The sequence below is a fragment of the Rhodnius prolixus genome, unplaced genomic scaffold, assembly GCF_049639745.1.
Source record: "Rhodnius prolixus isolate KJV_2025 unplaced genomic scaffold, Rpr scaffold_7, whole genome shotgun sequence".
NCBI lineage: Eukaryota > Metazoa > Arthropoda > Insecta > Hemiptera > Reduviidae > Rhodnius > Rhodnius prolixus.
The window spans coordinates 14,447,639-14,472,089 of NW_027411582.1; the positions used below are offsets into that span (position 1 = coordinate 14,447,639).

General features: G+C 30.4%; 2 long non-coding RNA genes across 2 annotated transcripts in view; both read right to left on the reverse strand.

The window, feature by feature from the left end:
- Positions 1-219: 219 nt before the first annotated feature.
- On the reverse strand, positions 220-1,146 carry LOC141446546 (uncharacterized). Its single transcript, XR_012453781.1, has 2 exons — positions 989-1,146; positions 220-499 (listed from the first exon to the last, which is right to left on the reverse strand). It is a non-coding gene; the product is annotated as an uncharacterized lncRNA (long non-coding RNA).
- Positions 1,147-17,472: 16,326 nt separating this feature from the next.
- The window catches only part of LOC141447053 (uncharacterized), a 289,468-nt gene continuing 282,489 nt past the window's right edge, over positions 17,473-24,451 (reverse strand). Inside the window, exons 2-3 of the long non-coding RNA XR_012454104.1 lie at positions 18,233-18,374; positions 17,473-18,098 (exon numbers count right to left, since the gene is read on the reverse strand). This is a non-coding gene — a long non-coding RNA (uncharacterized lncRNA). The remainder of the gene's footprint in view (positions 18,099-18,232; positions 18,375-24,451) is intronic.

Sequence of the window (24,451 nt, forward strand, 5' to 3'; positions counted from 1 at the left end):
AAACACGGTTGAATCTAAATTAAATGTGGCCATAATAACAAACACACTATGAGTGTTTAAAATTGACCTAACTTTTTTTCAGTATAGCTATAAACTCACGAATGATATTTAAAAGCAGTGTTGAGGTGTTCAAGTGTGAAATGCGTGCTTTTTCAATGTGACTGTATTGCTATTAATTTAGGATTAAAGCTGTTGAATAAAACAGTGCTTTTTTTTGAAAAAGGTATTTCTATACTCAAACGAGAATCTATTTTAAAGAGGCTCACCAAAAATTTCTGTCAAATGCAAGCACTCCTCTTGAAGGGTGCTTCTAAGTCTTCTTTAGTTTTCTCCTTCCCATCGTTTCGTTTTCTTTAGTTCGTTTCTCTCTCCGGACCCATCCTGCTAACAACTCCAAACCAGCCCAACCTTTCCTCTTTAATTCTTCGCAAAATATTATCCAACACATCTTTGATCTCCCTATCTTCTCATCTTTATCTTCTTCCTCATACTACGATGGCTTTAAAAGAAAAAAAAATAATAATAATTCTAAAGGTAAGCTTCAGGAGATTATCCCAAGGGTTTCAGTCGTACCCTTTTGTTTATAGCCTTTAAGGGCCATAGGGGGCCCCCCTATATCATGTGAAGAGATTGCTTTTAGTGGAGTTAATTATCTGTGGAGAGTTTACAGTGTTGCCATGGAGGATATTGTCCGGATTAGTAAGCCAACTATGAATGTGAAATGTACTAAGTTCCGAGTATAGATCGTCCAGGTTAACTCATATCTGTTTTTGCTTGATAGTTAATTAATATTAACTCAAAGACTGAGTCATCTAGATAATCCTTCATGCAAAGCCAAACTAGGTCCTTTAAAAATTATTAAATTCTTTTTTAAAAGAAAACAAAAAATCACCAAATTGTAAAACTACTTAGATTTTGGTCGAAAATAGGCTTCACAGATCATAGCGCCTCTGTGGTTATCCCAGCTTAATAACAAAAGCAAACTGACCTTCTTAGAAGATTTTCCTAACAGTAATGTCCTCTTGTTGGTTTACAGATTTTACGTGGAGTATGTCATGTAGTCGCTTTGCACGCAGCTACTATCATACCCTGTCGCCAAGTGTCATAAAACCTTTCCGTTTTTGCTATCATTTCTACTTCTGAAACATAAGTTATGTCTTAAATTACTACCTCATCTACTTGTGTATCGAAATTTTTCTTACAATTAATATTTTAGCTAATTTTCTAATGAACTTATTAGCTGGATATATTGTAACGCGCATCAAGTTGTCGCAGAACTTTTTAGCAATGTTAAAAGAAGAAGTGAGTATTTAATGTAAAGGAAATTATTTTGTAGGTGCAAATTAAAAGAAAAGTCAAAGTTATTGGGTAATGCCAAACTTCAGGATAAGAGATTTAGTTTGAAATAGTCATGACCAGTTTATTTTTAAATGAATACAAGTTTGAACGATCTGTTTTGTATTTATTCAATTAACCTGATCTTGTACACATTAGAGAAAAAAGAAACATTGAAACCTTCTACTTAAAAACTTTTCTCTGAGTATATTTAAAACACATAATTTTACCAACAAAAACTCAATTTAACAAGAGCGTTTTATTTCGTCTTAGCCGAAAGCACAAATACATGAAGCGTAAGCAATAAAAAAAAAACCTTCCCCACAATATTATACCTGATATAATTAATAAATTTATCTGAAATTTGGTACACTATAAACTGTAATATTGTAGTAAATTGTGTTTGTAGTTGAAACTGACCGCAGAATCCTATATTACGATGAACAACAAGCATGCGGTTTTCTAGGAGGTGGAAACCTTATCCAAAACCCACTCATCTAACCAATAGAGCTAAGCATGATTCTGCGAATTGGTTATCCTTCAAGCCCCAAGACTAATCTAATATTAATTCATAAAGATTGAACGGATAGGTAGGATAGTTCTGGGTCTGGGATTTTATGCCAGTATTCTTAGTTATGAAATGTAGCATAGTAACTAATTATTAACTAGGGAAGGTTTACAGTTTTAAACAATCAATTGTATTGAAAATCTATCAAAACGCTAAATAATTTTCTAATTAATTAATTTCTCGAGTTTTATTAAATATCAATTTACTCATTGGTATTATTACAAAAAGACGAATATGGTCCAACTAAAGTTTCATAAATTCTATTTACATTTGGTAAATGGTGGTAGTTGGACAACCTATAAATTGTCATTTTGTTGCAAAATAATTTAACTATCGTTTAGACACGACGATTCAAATTTAATTACCTGAATTGCAGTAAAAAAAAAATGACATGTGGGTGTTCACAAACGATTTTATGTATTAGAAATAAAATTTATTTAAGTTAGTTTTAAGTAAAAGTGAATGAAATTAATGTTTTTTTTTTTTTTATGCGTATAAAATAAGTTTTGTTTCTAACACCTCAAAATTCTCATCGAATTCTATTAAATTGCAAATTTTAAAATTTTAATTTTAGGAAATAAACTACTCAGTACATACAACCTCAAAATCTCAGAAACAAATATTGGCAGATACTTTATTATTTCGATTAATAGCCAGCTTTGGGCTCGTTACAAAAAAAAAAAAATGTTTTTTTCAAAATTCGTTAGCCAAAAGTACCAATTTACTCAATCGATTTTAGAGGGGGGAAAATATAATGCAAAATAGGCTTGCCAAAAAAATGAAAGAAGAAATAGTTATTTATTTAACAAGTGTGGAAAGTAGTACTTTTCCTCACGCGAGGCAGGGTTTGCACGCTCGAGCGAGCGAAGCGAGGCGAGTGCAAGTGCAAATTGCCGAGTGTGAGGAAAATACTTTACACTCGAGTTAAATATTATATTTTTTCTGCAACCATTAGATTTATTAACTAAAAAAATTAAAAATTTCATTTTTACAGTCTACAAAAAGTAATTTATTTATTATAAACATTTATTGTTATATTACAATTATTTACATTACTTACGTATTTACATTACTTATTACATTTTCTGCTGTTTCTTTTATTGATGGAGGAGTGTTTTCTAAACAGGCATCACTAGAATCCATTTTAAATTTCTATAAGGTAACACTATAACCTTTTTAACTGTTATAATTAAAAATATCTAATTATTTATTAAAATATTATTTCTATTTCTATATTCCTTTCAATTTTTATTTTATTTTTTAATATTCGTTTTTTAATTATTTAGTTACGTTAAATAAGCTTATTAAAGTTTTACAGAAAATATTTATGTTAATAACAAAACTTCTTATATCAAGGAAGCACAATAAAGTTTTTCCACTTATTAGTGAGGGAAGTTGGGCATTACACAGCTGATTTTAATTGAGTAATGAGAACATTCCTACATTATTCAGCTGGGATTGGAAGTAAAATAGGAACTCAATTTTCTACTTTCAAGATGAAATGAAGCTTTATATAAAAAAAATTGAGAGAAAACAAAAATTTCTGTTTAAGTGATATACGAGTAAGCCAGCAATGTAACCAGAGTAAATGTTGCAGTAAATAGAATAACAGAAATAGGAGAAAAGAGCCTGGTACCAAAAAAGAGTAAGGTAAATTTATCAGAACTAGTTCACTAGTATTTCTCCAGAGAATTCGTATACTCTTATAGTAGAGAGGATGGCTGTTGTATTGGAGAACCAAACATACATCCTCTCTCTTGGGCATGAAGTCTCTTTTCAGTCCACGGGGAAAAGATACAAGTCCTGGCGCAATGGTTAGAATTGGACACCAGTTTTGGTCGGCTATGGTCAGTTTATTTGTGTTTGTCCTTTTCTAGTTTATGCTTTGTAAGTACAGTTCTTTATAAATTTATATAAATGTTTACTATTTGAATTCGTTTATTTATTATTGATTATCTTTATTTTTACAGTAAATTTATTTAGTGTGAATTCAATAAAGTTATTATGAAAGCTATTGGATGTAGATCAAATTTAATGCAATTAAACTAATGAAATTTCGGATTCAAACGTTAGTCATCTTTTCCAGTATTTATTGATCATGAGCAAACAATGACTAATAGTGAGCGTATATAATTATCAATTGGATTATCAGATGTTTATTCATGATAAAGGGAAGCCAAATACACTTTCTTATGTAACTCAAGCGAGGAGAGAGTGCAATTCCTTCACAAGAACGGAAGTACCTGTCTGTGGTTATCTGCAAAGAATTAGATAATTTGCTGATGGGAGGATTGTTTGCAGAAGTGAAGGCGCATCCAGATTTTAAACTCAATCGAAGGCTTAAAAAAAAAATCAAATCAGATTCCAAATTTTGCTTAAACTTAGTTGTTTTTTTTTTTTTTTTTTTTTTTTTTTTTTTTTTTTTTTTTTTTTTTTTTTTTTTTTTTGGGCGCATCAACAGCTGAGGTCATTAGCGCCCGGAGCTTTTTCCAGTGCACTGCCGGCCTCCGGACAGTGTTCTCTCGTTACAGACAACACTGTCCATCACCGGACAGTGAGCTGTAAGAAGCTCCTAGGAAGAGAAAATCTAAGGGTCAGCTGCTGGATTCGAACCCGGGACCTCCGCGTGGGAGTCCAGTATGCTAACCTCATAGCTAATCCCTTCCCTCTTAAACTTAGTTATTTTTAAAATACTTTTACTATAACAAAATAAAAAACAATCCTCAATTAATTTATCAGCACAGCTTAATATTCACCAAAATTATGCTAAAAATCACAAAACAGGTGTGGATCTAGAGGCAGAGCGTACTGATAGATTCTATTTTATTCAGCTCGGATTTTAATATTTACTTTGGCAAGACACAATCTTTAAATACTAAACAAAATCAATAGTGATAATTATTCATGGAAATAATTTAACAATACCAATTATAACTCATTATTATTATGCAGTATATAGAATAATGCTGCATAGTATTATACATACAATAATATTATTTAATTAAGGGCCATTGTAATTCGGTTTTTAAGTGCTTAGAATGTTGTAGCTAGGCAATACCACTTTGGCCAAAGCAAGAGGACTGGCTGCAGAGTTGGGCAAAATATTTAGTCATGACTAAATTTGCGAATAAAAAATTAGTCGCAGACGCATAAAAATTATAGCTTATGAAAGGTTCCAAAAATTACATAAGTAAAACAACAACTGGATAAGTGCTTTATGTTTATAACAAAAATAAGATATGATAAAACCAAACACCACTAAAAATGAATATATTATTTTAGCAAAAGTTCTTTCTTGGTAATATAGATGATTTTATCTTTCATAGGACGCATGTTCATTGTATACCAAACCGGTATAGGACTTTCTTCAGGTATCACAGGTACATAATTGAGTTTATTATAGGTAATAAATAAATCTTGCCATTGTCTATTTACTGCTCTGAAGTTGAAGAACTCAAAATGATTTATTTATTTATTGTATTTGTGGTCTTGTCAAAATGATTAAATATATAAATATTAGATTGTTTAGATTTCGTTAGATGTTTTGTTTAGATTAGATTTGTTTTGTTTTGGTTAAACAATGTTTTGTTTAGAATAATAAGTTCTTATTTTTCGGTTTTTACATTCGTAATGTAAAATAAATAATTGCAAACATACACAATTAAAAAGCGGATGAGATCACATAAGAGAAATTTTTTGTCTATAATTGTATAAAAAAAATCTGTAGAGTAAGAAACAATATCTCGTTAAATTTTGGTTTCGATTGAAGCAGTGAAATCTTTAACTTCAAATATCTCGAAAACTACGCGATAGATTCTATTGCCTATAATAATATAAATTTTCGTAAAAATCTGTAGAGTAAGAAACGAGATATTTAGAGTTAAATTTCTGTTTCGTTTGAAACAGTGATATCTTTATCTTCAAATATCACGGAAACTATTCGATAGATTTTGTTTACATTTTACCTGTATATGGAGATATCCATTGTCTATAATTGTATTAATTTTCGTAAAAATCTGTCGAGTAAGAAACGAGATATTTAGAGTTAAATTTTGGTTTCGTTTGAAACAGTGAAATTTTAATCTTCAAATATCTCGAAAACTACTCAATAGATTTTGTTTATATTTTACCTACCTGTATATGGAGATATCTATTGTCTATAATAATATAAATTTTCGTAAAAATCTGTAGAGTAAGAAACGAGATATTTAGAGTTAAATTTCTGTTTCGTTTGAAACAGTGATATCTTTATCTTCAAATATCTCGGAAACTACTCGATAGATTTTGTTTACATTTTACCTGTATATGGAGATATCCATTGTCTATAATTGTATTAATTTTCGTAAAAATCTGTCGAGTAAGAAACGAGATATTTAGAGGTAAATTTTGGTTTCGATTGAAACATTGAAATCTTTAACTTCAAATATCTCGAAAACTACTCGATAGATTTTGTTTATATTTTACCTGTATATGGAGATATCCATTGTCTATAATTGTATTAATTTTCGTAAAAATCTGTCGAGTAAGAAACGAGATATTTAGATTTAAATTTCTGTTTCGTTTGAAACAGTGAAATCTTTGGGTGTTGGTCTAGTGGTCAAGAGCTTGGCTTTGTGAGTGAAAGGTCCCCAGATCGAATCCCGCGTATGGCTACTTTTTATTTGTTAGGGAAAAATGTTCATAGTAATTTTAATCTTGTTTTTGTACTCAAAACCCGTTCTATGTATAATCTCCACATCCAGTAAAAGCGTTCCATTATACCACACTTCTGATGGGTTTCTAAATAAATAAATGGGAATTCAGGTGGACAAAGAAAACTGCTTCTAAATTTAAAATAATAAATTTATTGAGACTTCTCTTCCATTAATGTTTTTTAAGTAAGGTGTATGTTATAATTTAGCGGTTAAACGTGAAAAGATTAAAAAGATAATATTCAAGAACGAATAAATAAAATATTGGAGAAAAAGTACTTCAAGTGGAAAAGTACTCTGAGTAATGACCTCAATTGATGGTAGTTTGAAAGCTCTCTTCATAATGGCAAAGAAAAGCACAGAAGCTTTAAGAGAATGCTTTTAAGGCTGGCATAAGTCAGTGTTTTTCCAATCCATCAACATTGTTGGCTATATTTTCAATATGGGTTGCGCCAGCTTCTCGACGCCCAAGTCTGCACAGTTTTATTGAGCTTTTGGACTTATAAATACAATTTGAAAGAAAAAAAGAAAAAAGTTATAAAACCTACTTTTTCTAACTTAATTAAACAAGCTATTCTTTACTTTCTCTTACCCTTAAAGTGGGAGGAACTGTGCAATCACACATTGCCATTATTTTGAGATTTCACCAAAAATACTTTTTTTTTTTGGTTTCCCACAAAGAACATTCCATTCTAAATCACCCCTGTAATGAATCAGAATTTTTTTTTAACTCTACATTCTTATTGAACACAAGAATATATATAACTTTTAATTAAGTAATATTTTCAAAAATAGAAAAGATTCCAGAGAATATTTATATAAAAAGCGTGTAAGTTTACCATCCTCATAGTGAACGAACTTATCTCCTGTATAATATACATACATACTGTATATAACATACATACTGTATATAACATACATACTGTATATAACATACATACTGTATATAACATACATACTGTATATAACATACATACTGTATATAACATACATACTGTATATAACATACATACTGTATAGTATACATTTTGTGCTTGCAAGTTGTATTATTTCTATTCAGTTATTGTGTGAAGCTAGCCCGGCGGTTTAGATCAAAACATGCGCGTTTTGTTTATACTCGTATTTACGTATTTCATTGTTATTATATTAAAAACGCTTAAATAAAAGTAAATAATAAATACCAAAAATTGATTTCGTTGAGACGTTGGGAAGTATTTATCTTACTTATACTGTTTTATAACAGTAATTTTAAAGCCAACATTGTTGGGCCTAAGTAAGAGGGTTTACCATCTCAATCAATTAATAACTAGAATTTTAGAATTAGAATTAGAACTAGGTATCTATACAATAATATTTGGAGCGGGTGTTGGTCTAGTGGTCAAGAACGTGGCTTTGTGAGACGGAGATCGCCAGTTCGAATCCCGCGCATGGCTACTTTTAATTTGTCAGAATAAATTGTTTATAGTAAAGTATGAGCTTTTGCCCCACCCCCTGTTCACGACACCTAATTGGTAGTTGAGCGTTAAGCCTCGCCTGAAAAAATACGCGGGTTTTACTTTTACTTTTATAATAATGTTTCCCCAATTAATAAACATAAGTTCATTTAGATTATGTTTTTACAATATACAATCCTCGTTATTAATAATGTAGCTAGGGTGAGAAGCGTGATGTCACACTTTAAAGTGATACCTCACACCTTTTATTTAATTAGCCCCGTCGTGAATATAAGGAAATGGGTGGATATAGCCTAGTTCAAAGCTGCCTTTAAATATTTATGAGAGACTATCTCCATATTGCGCTTTAAACATCACTACTGTCGCCGTGCTTAGTGCTGTACGCCTGTCACTTCAAACTCGTCGTGTTCCAACTCTTCATACCCAAACTTTTCATAACCATCCAAGTACAAATATCGAATATAATATTAAATACACTTCCTAGTACTGTCTCCAACTATATTTACTTACCCATGGTACCGAAATTTTGAATAGCAAAGAGTTCTGAAGGTGGACGAAGCAGGGAAGCGGTTTAGAAGCAGTTTTCTTTGTCCACCTGAATTCCCATTTATTTATTTAGAAACCCATCAGAAGTGTGGTATAATGGAACGCTTTTACTGGATGTGGAGATTGTACATAGAACAGGTTTTGAGTATAAATACAAGATTAAAATTACTATGAACAGTTTTCCCTAACAAATAAAAAGTAGCCATACGCGGGATTCGATCTGGGAACCTTTCACTCACAAAGCCAAGCTCTTGACCACTAGACCAACACCCATCCCCCAAATATAAGACTCCTATCCTATTTTTATAGTTAATGACTCTTTTACAACTTATAGTTGAAGAAAGGATAAATAAAAAGGATCATATGGAAAATTATTTCGAGTGTATATATATGTATATATTCCCTAGAGGAAAACCCCATACCCTTTCCATAGAATAACTCAACGCTTTTAGCAAGAAAACAAACCTTTTATCACTAATACCAACGCTGTATAGCTTTTCCCAATCTGCTTACGATACCTTCCATTATTCAGCACGAAAATTGATCTATCTTTCAATTTTATACTTTGGATCTACTCTAAACAAATAAAATTTGAATATTTTATTTCATAAATAAATACTCTGAATAATCAATAATTTGGTGTATTCAACAGATAATAATAGGTAGAAAGGCTATTCTACTGGTTTTGAAATTATTATTTTAAAGCAACACATCGGTATTTGCATTCTATTTAAATAACTATCCCAACAAAACAAACTATATTAAACCTTGAAATTACTAGTTAATATATTGATTTGAATAGAGATTCTAAGTAAATGTAATTATTTTTAACAAATTAGCAGAAAAAGTGCAGCTGAGAACTCTGAAGATCTCGTATTTGTTGTTGTCGACTGCTTCCAATTGTTGGCAGATAAACAATAGATTATTTACAATCTTCACGTGTATTGTGAAGCATCATTGAATACAATATTCTAAATTTCGAAAAGCTAGGACCAGTATTGTGATTGTATTGTAGGAGTTGGAATTTGCCAGATGATTTGTCAAATCCAATTTTAGTACCACACTTCAATCTTACATCTCTAAGGTTCTTATCTGTAGGGTGTCAGTGAAATTTGCAATTTGATTTTATTGGTGTTCTTGCCAGGATCGTCTGGATTCCTGAACAACTTGGCTAATCCAGCCGATGGGCAAAAAAAAAAAGAACAAACCTAGGTTTTGCACATTTGTTACCACTGCAATTAGTAATGCTTACACTCCGTCCGAATCTATTTACTAAAACAGAATTTAAAAGTAAGCTTAATTTTTTCATTTTTTTTTTTTTAAACAGAGAATGTTCTCTTTTCCAACCAAAATTTCTAACTCTTTTCATTAAAGTAAGTTCTTCAATTTGTAAGAATCTTGATGTTCACAATATTTTTGAGCATTTTTTATTTTATTTTTTAAAGAACGCTGTTTAGTTACACGATTTGCTTGCACATTTCTATACCTTTAATTGTAACGAGGTATCCATCATATCTTGCTTGTTAGTCAAATCAAATCAAATTATTTATTTGCTTCAAAAGTTACTATTTTTTTTTATAGCAAGAGTTCAGCTATTTCACATATTCATCTGCTTAAATTCGCTTGAGAGAAAATATAACAAAATAAACAAAGTTAGTAGATTTTAGAGAAAGTTACAAACTGTTGATTTAATTATAAATATGAATACAAAGTTCTTTTATAACAACAAACAGACAAATAACAGCATTTCTACAAATTTACTTATTCATTTTTATTTATTAATTATTATCATTAATATCTGTGAGACAAACTTAATGACCATTTGCTAACCACGGCTCAATTTTCTTTTTCAAGTTTAAATATATTTTCAAATAAATATAAATAGGCTTAATTTTATTTATACTGCTACAATTTAGTAGAATGTCTAATTTGTCTAAGTCTGTATGTTTCCTTGTACAATAAAATTAAACTGATGTAAATATTTCAATTCTGTAAATAGTAAAATAGGCACAATCCAATAAAAGATGAAAAATTAGTATCCAATGCGTTATCCATACCACACAGGGGATAATTATTTTCCAGGTTTAAATTCATATTTTTTATTATTTATTATTATTCTTGGGAATAACTTGTTCATTAAGCGTACCTGACATATGGTCTTTAAATATTCAAAGAGGATATTTAAATTAAGGTAAGATGGTTCGCAGTTAAAAACACTGATGAACCTGATATAAGTATTATACTTAATGTTTTAAATTTTATTAATATCCATACTGATTAGATGGGCCATCTTGCTTGTTAGTGTTAATTGATGGATCATCTTCTTGATAATATTTCCATATTGGTTTTCACTATTAAATATCTGAGCAGCAAGAGGTTGAATTGGTGTTTAAGAAGTTATATAAAATTATCTTCCTTACAAGTCTGGCTTCGAAAAGCTATTCAGCATTTCTGTTCGTTTCTGTTATCAGCGCAAGCAAAAAAATGGAGATACTGGCATAGTAATGCATGGAGTCCACTCTAGCTCCAGATAAAAATCGGCTCGGTTGTAGGGGTATCTATGTAAGTAGATGTGTTACATTCCTGAGCAGACCATAAAACAGATCATTAAAGCCATCACTCGAAATCAACCAAAATCTGCGTTTCAGGTTTTATTCGTAAAACAATTTATTTGGGATTTATATTTAAATATTTTGGGATATATGTATGTATTTTCTATTTGCCAGGTATACATACATAATTTAAATGTATATTTTTATTTTGTTCAAACATTTAAATACACATTCATGGTATACATTTATGTGTAGGCGATAGTATGTGGTCCAATGAGATTATGTTCCCATGTTATTCAACAAAACAAGGAAACTTTGAACAATCATCCTGTTATATTATACGTTGTACCCAGTTAGCATATTGTTTACAAAATATCACCCACTCTATATTTCTCCAATAAATTACAACTGCCTCTAGATTGAATTGTAATTAAGAGTTATAATTAAAAAAAAAAAGCATTTTTCTAAAACTTTATCAGCACTAAAAATAATATGCATTTGATACAAGCATAGGTGCATCCAAGTAGATGCAGAATTTACTCGACTAAATTTTGCACAAAGTCATCTCTAGGGAGTATACGATTAATCCTTATCAATTAATATGAGATGTACTTTACATTTCAGGTAAGAGGTATAAATAAGAAGTTATCCGTTATAACATATAACCAGAAATCCAGTTTTACTTAAAAATATTTCTTATTTGAAATGAGATCTTCCTTGTCCTATAAACAATTCAGAATATTCACGAGTAAAAATAGCCTTTAGGAGATCCTTCTTATGTATAGAATGTCAAAAGTATTACTTTGTAATTTATTTGGTTGCTTTCCAAATCCTGCAGATCTGTTTATACAGAACACAATACTTAGCTGGTCCAATGCCGCCTACTTTCTTTGCCACCACAGTGGCCAACTTAGAGAATGTTGCCAACTACTATCTGCTTTTGTCATTGAATAATGAAATTGGAATATTGTTAATGACATATTCTTGGCTTGCAATCCTCTTGATATGTTGAATACTATTGGTAGATATGTAGTTAATGTAAGTTGTTAATTCACTTTCTTTTTTTACATCAAATTTTGTAAATGAAATTTTAAAAATATTCTCCACAATTTTTTAATTAGAATTTGGTTTGCGAATGAATTTTCTTCCCACTTAAGCTTTTCAGTTGGCTGGGGTATTCTGTTAATGCTGAAATTACAAATTTTAAGCCAGAAGTAAATGTTGCTATCATTTTTTCCCACAGAAACAGAAACTGAATTTTAACCCAAGGTACGCAATTCGGATTATAAGGTTTTTCTTAATGTCGTAGTTCTTGTATAGTTTTAAATATAGTTTAATGAATAACAAATTTTGACGACTTCGTTTTATTTCATTAACTAAAAAAGAAAGTATAGTCCGGGCGTTCTGAACTACAAAACAAGCAACCACTAATAGAATGCTTATAGTTTTAATTACAATTCCCATTCGCTCAACCATGTCGAAGAAAAAATGGAACTTAGAACAGAGTTTAGCCTCGAATTAGAAGATATGTGCTTCACTTTATAAATAAAATAACTTCAAGATCCATTATATTTAGTTTGCATAAAGACTAATTTTACAAGGATCAGCCAGCTGCATAGTGCTGCTATCTTCAGAACAACTATTGTAGTACGTCGAAGATTGCTGATCGCAATTTAAAATTACATGCACACATTTATTTTCCGTCACGTATTGCTTTTATCGTTGGAATGGATCCTGGCCATTTGACTCACGTTGCTCTCAAATATGCAGTAGCGTATCTACATTTTATGATCAGTTTTAAACTTTTAAACGGAGATCTAAAAATTAATGAAATGAAAACAGCCAGAGTATGCGTGGCATGTCTTGCGTTCATTGAGAAACTGCAAATGTGCATGTGTACATATTGTTCAATAATGTGAAGTAAAGATAATATTATTGCATCTTCGATTAACCTTAATTATTAATTGATCTTAATTCTGAGATATTGTTGGATTTCAGTTAGTAGGATTCACAGATCAATATTGGCTTTTCATGTAATAACAATTACTTGAACCTTCTGCCTGTTGTTCAGATGCTTGTTGTTCGTTTTGCATTTTCAGGTGTAATCAACAATGTTCTTAGTTTATAATTATTTTAAAATGTTGTAAAAAATTAAATTAACACGATTATTTCAATCTAGTTTCCATATTTGGAAGATTTATTTGAAAATTTAAATTCCAAAGAATTTACATCAACAAAGGTTATATAGTTCATAAATCAGTTATTAATTAAAATTACTCTAAACTTGGAATTAAACTAAAATTGTTTTTAATGAAATTTCTGGAGTAATTAATTAACATGAGTGTCATCGTCAGTTTTAATTTAATAGCAATTGAAATAGACTAGAATTTTCCTGTTTTCTCGTTTAAGAAGATTTGATGATATTAGCTGTTGTAATTTTCTAATTAAATCGTTAAGACAACTTGTGAAAAGATTTACTAAAAGTCTGCTTGCAAGCCATGATGAGGGCGTGAAGTGGTTAAACAACGACTATTCTTTGCATGTTTTTTGGAGAGCTTTATTTATTATTATTTTTTTGGTTTATTTGTGGAGCTTTCATTTTTGGGGATCTAGGGCAGTGAACCTGCTCTTAAAAGCATGCTTTTTAGCAGTGAATCAAAATTAAATTGAATCCATCAGCTTTAGAATAATAATATTGAAATAATAAAGTTTGAAAAACATTTGTGAAATAATATTTTGAGATTTGTATTAAACGTGTAAAAGTCCTCGTTGGTTTGGTTTACTTATTCAGAGATTTTTTTTTCTTACTAATTCAAATAATCACAGAAATTAATAGATCATCCAAACAATAAAACTTAAGATCATCAACACAAAAAACATCCTACAAAAAGCCATTAATTGCGCGATTACATCATTTTGTAAATGAAATTTTCCCCTAACACTATAATATTTTGTAAATGTTTAGGACATTTATTGCTTTTACTACAAACATTTACAAATGTTTTTTTAGTTTTATTTCCAGTTAAGGATTCTATTTGTAATTTTCGTATTTATATTTATTTAAAGGGAAACTTTCTGTTTACTGAAAAATAAATAATAGAAAAAATGAACCCAATTATGTACAATCTCAAGTGCGACGTATAGAATCTTTTTGGAGTTAAGGAATGTATTATCTATTATAGGTGGCTAAAAAACCAAATCAATCACCTAAAATATCGTTGTGGCTCCTTTGAATGTAGGAGTTTTGATTTCTAATTCTCGAATTTCTTGAATTGGATTCTAGATTGAAAAAAGTTCAAATGTGAGTGTTTTCTAAAACTAAACCTAAACCACATATTTGTATACATCACCTATTTCTTTAGGTTTGATATTTAAAGGAGCACCAAGATATCTGAAGAACGGACTAATTTCTTTACTCCAACCTAAGAGCATGATCTAGAATGAGATGGATACGTACGTATGTTTATATATGTTCATGATATAAATTTATAAATAATGGTAGAAAAAAAAATTATGAAGTAAAATTTGTTAATAATTAAAAAAAAATTAACCTAAAAAATAGAATTTAGTACAAAGACTAATTTTCAAGTTTAGCAAAAGAAACCTGTTCATCTGTTTTTCAAGTTCCTTCAGTAAGTAGGGTAAGAGACGACAACATTCATTAAGGAAGATGAATGGGAAGGTCTGGGGTTAAAAAGGGAGAGAGATCCATAAGAGAGGCACAAACGTTATAGCGCGTTAGAGTAAAAGGCATCGCTTTTGCCCCAGTTCATGTCTTCTCCCAGATTCAAGGCCACACTTCTTCCAGTTCTACATTGATATATGCTCCTTTAAGGGGATACCAAACAGGCGAGAACATAAAGCCTTTTCGCTTGTCTTGAAACAGCCATACATTTTAGCCAGCGCTGTGTTCTTCTTCAAATAAAGAGAACAAGGCTACCAATAATAATGTTCAAATACAAATTGTCTGCTCATATTTATTAAAAAAGAACAAAAGGGTATAAATATCTTTTTGGAAATATCATTTATAAAATTTCACGTCGTTAATTCAAAGTGCTGTATTGTGAAACTCAACTAAACAATTATTTTACTGTTTACTTCAGTTTTATTGTATACATTATTATTTTATTTATTTGTTTTGTTTGAAGTTTCTAACAAAGTTAGGTTAAGTTTACCCATGTAAATAAAGCTAACTGCACTTTCTGACACTACAGGACCTTGTTAAATAAAAATTGTCGTCAGGAGCCAAACAATAATTTGGCGCACCTATTTGGGGGTTCTTTAATTAGAAAATTATTTCTCATCATAAATACCAAATAATAAAACTACAACTAACAATATTAAAAAGTTACTTAGAATGATGGTTTAGTTATCGACCATTGTTGATAGATTTTTCTTGAGAATTTTGAGAAGCGTTCAAAAATGTTGTAGATAAATTTCTTTTTTTTTACCGTCATTACCTTCTTCAGTACAAACATCCCAAAAAGTAACAGTAACAACAAAACTTCACCAATTTGTTTTTTAGAAAGTAATTTATTTTTTTACATTTAATAACGTTTATTTAACTTATATTTTGCTTTCTTAAAACAAAAATATGAATTAACATTTCTACATCTCTGTTTCATTTAAATCCATCGAACATCTTTCTTTTTCGAATTAATTATTAAATTATTTTTCTGGAAGCTCTTTTTTTTCTTAAGGATTCGTTTTAAAGGAGAGACAATTAAAAGGAGTTCTCCTTTTTCTCTGCACTTTTTCTTTAATAGAAAATTAGATTATTTTCTTTAATTATCTTGCAATGATAGAATTCTTTCCAAGCTATTTCACTCTCTTTTTAATCCTTCAATAATTTATGGGAGAAATCGGGTGTGACTGTTCTCACAGTTTCAATTAGTTTTTGTTTCGTTTCATTTTTCACTCAATAAACTTTCTTTAAAGATATATACATATCTTTATTTTATTAATTGATACCATTTTGTTTTAATTACATCTAGTTGCAGAAATCTTTAAAAATATTCCTAACAGATGTAATCATTAATACTATAGTTTATTTAAATCTTAGCTGTTGTTAAAATATGTGATGTTTCTTTGCTGTCAGAGGCTGAAATTAACTGAAATGAAAACTAATGTTTAATAATTTTCATGTGCATTGTAGTTATAACAATGCAAGCAACTCAGTAACCTTTTATTTTATTTATTTGTATTTATTAACTAAATTAAACATGAAACTTATTTGAAAGCTTGGCAATATGCGGCTTTATCACAAGAACGACAATTTACTAAAGGACGTGTGGGCGTACGTTTTGTTCAAGTTTGAATAGAATCAATATTACGTTGAGTGGGAACAAGAATTTGATCAATAGCTAAGTCAACTGCAGTAGATACGGGTAATTAGAAACGCTTGCCTAAGGGTGATTGTGAAATAAGGAGTGGATGGTTCCAAAGGTTGTTGATTGAATGATAGCAATGCGGGGGAAAATCAGTTTGATTGCAAGCAATGTTGTTTGTAAATTCAAGTGCATTGTGTAACCACGGTGGATTGTTACCTACATTTTCATTCAAATTTTCTCAGTTTTGCAGTTATATTAATCTTTTATAAAGTAGTAAGTTGATTCACAATAAATAAATTGAGATAATCTTTTTCCTCTGAGTAACATCTATTATAACCTAATGTAAATATAATTTAAATAAAGAGCTCTCAGAGATTGAGATTCTTTGTTGCCTGCAAGCACAAGTAATCATGTTTTTCGCTGATATCTCACCTTAAGTTTAACAAAGAACTGAAATGTATTGAATCTCTTTGTGAAGATTATTATTTTTATTTCTATTATTTGTCCGTGGGAGGAGTACCAACACCTACTCTAACCGAACAGCCTCTGCCTCTATAATTTGTAACAATTTCACTTTATTATAAACAAAAAAAAAATCCTTTCATTCTTTCAAAAAAATCCTCTGAAATTTGGGGATGTTTGTACATTTTAATGAAGAAAAAGTGGAACATTTCAAAGCAAAAGCACCACATATTGGGAAAATTATTAATATATATATCAATAGCAAAGTTATATGATTTATTTAAACCAATTGTATTACACATTAAAGTTTTTAATATCTTGTGAAATTATCTTCAATAAAGTAACTATTAAAGATATCTAAATTATAACTTTGCAAAAGTAAAGCCAAAAAAATGGAAAGATATACTTAAATCATTCTTTAAGATTGAAGATAGTTTAAAATGCTGGATATTGTATATTTTAAGTAAGAAAATGATCTGTAGATGCAGAATTAAATTTTAATTTTAACGAAGTGATTTAATGTAAACGTTTCATTAATTTTAAATCAGAAAATGGATTTTTAAGTATTTCATTCGGTAAATTCTATTAAAGTATTGTTGGCTTTAAGGTATTTTTATGAAAAAAAGTTCACTATTCAATAGCTTAATTATACAAATTGAAAACATAACACGTGTCCGCTATTTTTTCAAATTGAACATTTTCAACTTTTGAATCTCCAATAAATGATACATATTTAATTCTCTTCCAAGCTCTTGATAAAATCTTTTAAAAGCTAGGAAACATTAGCTAAGGATACTTTCATTGTTAAAAGCCCTTCAAGAAAGATGTATCTCTGAGAATAAAATAAACATACTTTTTAAGACAGTTTAAATGGGATGTACAGGTCTTTTTAGTAGTGCATCTCTCATTGCATATTTTAATTGCACTTTAAAATGCAGAAGCATTGTATGAAGTAATACGAGAGATAAAAGAATTCATTTTTTTTTTTAATTAGAAAAAAATAAATAGGGAGTCAAACTTTTAGATTATTACCGCGTACCTTATCTTCATAGTTCCACTCTCAAAATCAATTTTTATAAATATATCATTTTTCAATTTATCACAATCTTGCCAGGAGAAGGAAAATCTTCCTGCGTAGAACAAACTGCGTGGTATCTTATCTGAAACATAATGAATATCTTTGTAATAGTTAAATCTTTGAAAATAAAAAATATTTCTGTTCATCACATTATAAGAATTAAAATTATACAGAATTGCTTGCGTAATAATCAATTAGCGTTAAGAATTTTTGTACCAAAAGTTTTCATTCAGTGCATCTTCGTGTGAAAAACATAGGCAGATGTTATTTAAGATAACTCGACATCATACTTTCCAATTGGGGCCTTGAAATTTATTTACATTTGATAACTACTGTACTCTTCTTGTTTATTATGAACCTGCAAAACACAAAACAATTAGTAAGTGATAAACTCCACAGATGAAATCAATTTTTTAAAACCAAATTTTGAATACATATCTTCAAATAACTTTACCAATTCTATTATCTATTATTATCTATACGCCATGGTGCCGAGCGGTTAGAGGCGAGACCTTCGAAGCTAATATGTGTTGTGGTAATAGGTTCGATTCCCGGTCTTAGGCCTTGGATTTTATTTAATGGTTAATAAAAGAAATTTACAGAGAAGTATGTTTGCTAGTCGCCTCCGTCCATGACACCTAATTGGGTAGTTGGACGTAAAGCCCGCCTGAAAAAATAGGCAATTACTTACTTATACAGCTCACGGTAGCCGAGAGGTTAGAGACGAGACCTGTAAAGCTAATATGTATTGTGGTACTGGGTTCGATTCCCGGTCTTAGGCATTGGATTTTATTTAATGGTTAATAAAAGAAATTTTCAGTGAAGTATGTTTGCTAGTTGCCTCCGTCCATGACACCTAATTGGGTAGTTGGACGTAAAGCCCGCCTGAAAAAATAGGCAATTACTCTACTTACTTACTTACTATCTAGTATCTATTATTGAAAGCGCGAAATATCTAAAAGAAGATGTCCAACCATAATTATTTCTGTATATATAGTAAAGAATTGAGGGACTAATCAGAAAATGAATTCTAAACTTCCATTCTACATAAACCATAAACACTTAAACTCTCTTTCTAATAATAAATGTACAGTTTAAAAATCATTTTTAGTTTTTGTTTATCAAATATTTTTAAGTCAGAAAATTCATCTGTTGACTAAAAAGCATTTAAGCATCAGTGACTTATTTATTTTTAATCTTTCCCACAAAAATTATTAGTTAATCTTGATTTATTAATTATATTGAATGATGGCATCATCATTTACAACAATTACAATGGGTTCACTATTATTTAACATATTGTACTAAATACTATTTATAACCAAAACTAAATTCTAATAAAAATTATTCTACACTTACCAAATCTTGAAAATTAAAACATTATTATTATTATTATTATTTGGTGTAAATAAAAAGCAATATACGAGGTGTTTTCAAAAAATAAGGTGAATTTTCATTTTTCTTAAAAAATATTTATTTATTCATCGATTTTTATTTTGTCTCCTTCAAAGTAGTCCCCCTCAGATATAATACATATGTGCCAGCGTTTTTTCCAATCCTCGGAACAGTTCTGATATGCACTTTTTGGTATGTCCTTGAGCTCTCTCAGCGATTCGGTTTTTATCTCCTCAATCGTCGCAAATCTCCGTCCTTTCATGGGTCTCTTCAATCATGGGAACAGGAAAAAGTCGCAGGGCGCCAAATCTGGTGAATACGGTGGCTGAGACATGATAATGTCATTCAACAATTCCTGAGCGATGCTCATGCGACGGTTTTTTTGATCAAAATTCAGCAATTTTGGAACGAACTTCGCTACTACACGCTTCATGCCCAAAATTTTCGAAAAAAATTGCTGGACATGTGCCAACCGATATGCCGACAACCTCAGCCACTTCTCTAATTGTGATTCGACGATTCTTCTCAACATTTTCATCGGTTGTTGATGTGCTGGGGCGTCCAGGGCGAGCGTCGTCATTCACATCTTCTCGACCTTCTGTGAAAAGCTTGTACCACTTGTAAACATTTTTTTGACACAGAGTACTCTCACCGTACGCCACTCTCAACATTTCAAGGGTTTTTGAGCACTTAATTCCATTTTTTACACAAAATTTGATGCAACTTCGTTGATCCATTTTTTTCGACAGAAGAAAATCGCCGAACTCGCAAAACACTTGTCTTATTTATGCCTCTAACATACAGACTAAACATGCTATATAGCTACAACTTTGAAAATATGTTCGAGACAAGTGTACCAACATAAAAAAAAAGACAATCGAAATTCGAATGTACGTAGCCCGCGAAATTTGAAAATTCACCTTATTTTTTGAACATACCTCGTATGTTTCTTAAATAATTTTAAATAACAAAATATTAGCCATCTCAAAATATTGTTTATCCAAGATTCTAAACACATAAATTATTGATTTGAAGATAAGTTCTGTGTGGTGTTTTAGACAACCTCTATGTTCGCCCGACACTTGTCATATGTTTAATAAGTATCGTATTCACTGTGACATAAATGGAGTTTGGTGTTCATCTTCTATGTCATTAACATTTACGAATCCTTTCTAGTAGCTTGTCTATACAGTTTATAAAACGTAATTTTTACCAGAATATTTTGTCTTCATAATTATGATATTACGAATTTTTTTAAAGAGAAATTTGATAGTATTTTGTAGCCATCTTTTATATTTTGAATCAGCATTTTCCTTTAGTTTTCTCCAAGTATCATTTTCAAGATATGGGCAAAGAAGATGATGACTTATCTACCAACTTATTAAACTTTGCTTATCAAGATTTTTCGTCAAAGCTGTGTTTATGAATCAACGAGAAGTGTCTACTTTTTATTTAGGGATACAAACAAATGGTTTACTGTGCTTCATGCACATATATCTCAAAATGGAAGATCATTAGAAGGTGAAACTTTGTATTTCAATTGCATCTCATCAGGTGAACCGACTGCAATTTTACGTTCAAGTTTCCTGACTCAGACTAGTCACTTTCTTGAAAGTATTTTAGTCACTTTTTTTGAATATTTAAAGTGGTCTACAACTGTTATTGATTTCATATAATGTAAGGTGTTTTATATTATGAAGGAAGAAAAAGTTCAGAATTTGAATGAATTCCAAAACTAATTATTTTACTGGGATTTTTATATTTTATTGTTTCTTTTAATCTTAGGAGTATTTAAACATGTAGGACATTACATTTTATTGCAATACTTTTTCTATGTAACATTTTTTAGGACTTTTTGAGGACAAGTGGCGATAGGTTTCTCTCAAAAGTATCTATCTGCACATTGTAATGTAAAGTAATGTTTACAGAAGCTTTTTCAGAAGTGATATTAAATATAGCGTTTTTCTCGATATAGGAAATTCACAAATTTAGACAAAAAAATATCTAAGATTTGAATGGCGAATCAAAACTGTTACGAAATCAAAATATATAGTATTTACTCTAAGACGAAAAATCCTACCTCCCATCATCTTGAACCAAACTCCTATACCAACTGTGGACAAAGTACGCTACCTTGGACTGTACCTAGACAAACGGTTGACATGGAATCCCCATACTAGACTGAAAAGACAAGAAACTAACCCAGTGCTACAAAACTTCTCGCCAGACTACTTGACAAATGTTCGAAACTTAACCTACATAACAAAAGACTCTTATATCTACTGTTACTGCGACCTATTTGGTCATACGGCATCGAAGTATGGGGATCGATTAAGCGGTCCAACTCCACTACGCCTCCAGACATTACAATCAAAAATACTACGAAAAACTACTTAACGCGCCATTCTACATTTCTAACCTCACCATTCATAATGATCTCAAAATCCCTTTCGTTAACGGGCCTTTCTAAAACTCGTTTCTTAAAATTTCATTCCTTTACAGCAGCTCATCCTAATCCTTTAATTGAACCCTTATATCTTCTTCCACATTACCAGGTAATCCTCCAAGGAGACTGAAGAGAAGATGGCCCCGCGACCTACTCTCCTCTTAACAGTATAGTGATCTGTTCACGTTAATGGAGTGTCGCCACTGGGTGTCTTCTCCAATCTTCAATCAAGACACTATATTACATCGCATTTGCTTGTTGCAACAACCGTTGCAGTCGCAAATTTCAATAAAAGATTAAAAAAAAATGAAAAAACTTTAGTTGGCTCATTTTGCTTTTGTATTTTTTTATAAATTGACCTTGTTTCGAAATGACGCCACTTACTGCTAAAAAATATTTCCATAATTTCAAAAATATATATCAAAGCAAAGGGAGACTTTTATTTTTTTAAGAAATAAAAAATTAATGTATTCTTTTACCTACTTCTAATTCTGTAGCCTCATCTTTATTTATAATCACTTAAACCAATTTGAATAAATTAAGTAAATTACTGAGTAACATTACTTAAGAGTTATACAACTTTTCTTTTTTTTTTCATCTTTTATCGCTCAATGATTTAGTTAAAATTTGTCGACAATTACCTCTTTCAGAATTCTGATTTCTAAAGAAGTCTTTAAGAAAAGTTTTCTAAGACTAGAACATAAAGTTTGAATAAAAGAAAAGCTCAAAATGTTGGCTTTATTTTAAGAATTATAACTAGATTTATGTATATATAAATACATAATCTCCATGAAGGTTAATTAGTAAAATATAGAAGTAACTAAGAGCCCTTTTTTTGTTGAAGAGTTTTATGAATAAAGAAGAGGATGAGGGTATGGGAATAAGCAAGATCCAAAGTCACCTAGAAGTGGAAGAACTTTTTTTATCCTAGCTTTCAGTATTTTACAGCACTTTGTTGAATGTAAGTTAGAAGTGCAACTGCTGTTAAATGTAGTTGCACCCCGGCCAGGATTATGGGGCCGATGTAGGAAGTGGTAGGCTCGTAATGGATAGCTAGAACTCTTCACATTCAATGACATTCAACAAAGTATTTCTCTTTTGGTTGCCTCCTTTTTTATAAAATAGAAAGTTGAGAGCTTTCTTTTTTTTTTACCTTCTCTTGCTATTGACAATGGGAAGTATGGCGATCTTAAACAACTTTTTAAAGTACAGTTTTTGTGTGTCAGAAAAAGTAGTTTTTATATATAGATTAGTGTATTATTTAGGCAATTTCTTGGGATAAAAACAAAATTGAGTTTGAATTGGAAAAATGAGGGAAATTGAGGCTAATGGATCTTTTATGGGGTACATAAACAATAGTTTTTTTTCTGTAGAAAAGTTTCAAAATAAAGATTAAGGGCATACAAATGGGGTAAATGTTACCCAATTTTGTAATAAAATCATTTGAATTTGAATCCAAGACGTAGTATCTGGAACAGTAAGGATACTGAAACGGTTTACCAAGTTTGAATGGTCAGAGATTTTGTGTTTTAAACAAACAAAAAAAAAGCATCTAAATCCAGGGGTCTTAAACCTGGGTTCTTGCGGAACCCTTGGGTTTGCTGGAACGTTAAAAGGGGTTCCGCAAGTGATCACTATTTGCACAGCCAATACGTACGTAAAATGGAAATCGTCTATACAAGGAACTTTTCATGTAGAAACGAGGTAGTGGACTGTCTTATTAAAATATTAGGTTAATATAATATTCAAGTAAAAATTACAATATTAATATAAATTGGATACAAAAAGGCGGTTGATTGTAAAGAATAAATATAAAATGAAATCTTGAAATTCGGTAAAAGATACGTGCTTTAAATACGTACACCAATATATACTCGTACATTAAATATAAAATTTAAAAGTTAATTATTCATAAAATGTATTCTAGAAAATAAATAAACTAAAACCTGATTCGCTACCTCACTATACAATTGTCTTATTAAGATGTTTGTATTAAGATTAAATAAAGATACAAGAATAATTTTGGGGAATTTGAGTAGAAAAAAAGCTTTGATAAACTATATTATCTGCTACTTAAACATGAGGTTCCTTCAAGAAAGACCATGAGCTCCAAGGGTTGTTAAAAGTGTAGAAAGGTTGAAGACCTCTGATCTAAAAATCATTCCCTAAAAATGTACGGTGTTCAGCGGATCTCGGTATACGTAAACTCGATTTCAGAAGCTGGTGAAGGTAACTTAGCTGGTTTCAACAAATTTACTGTAAAGAAATCTTGAGAATTGGACTTAATGATACGACACTCCAAGCTGGTAGGTTTATTATTAGATCATACGTGTTTTTAATTAGATCTATAGTGTAATTAGTTGCAAAGCTAGATCCAATCGAATCTACTACGGCAGCTAGCTTTGATCTTATTTTTAAGCAAAAAGTGAAAAAGGAGTTTGTTTAGCCGATAACACTGTCTACTACCTCGCAAGTGAAAATAAGCTGCACTTATCTATTGTTTACATTTCGTAGTCTTCTATACAGTATTTTTTGGCTTCAAAAATAAATCTTTAAGCATTTCTTACTACATTTGTTACACTATTTTTGTCAGC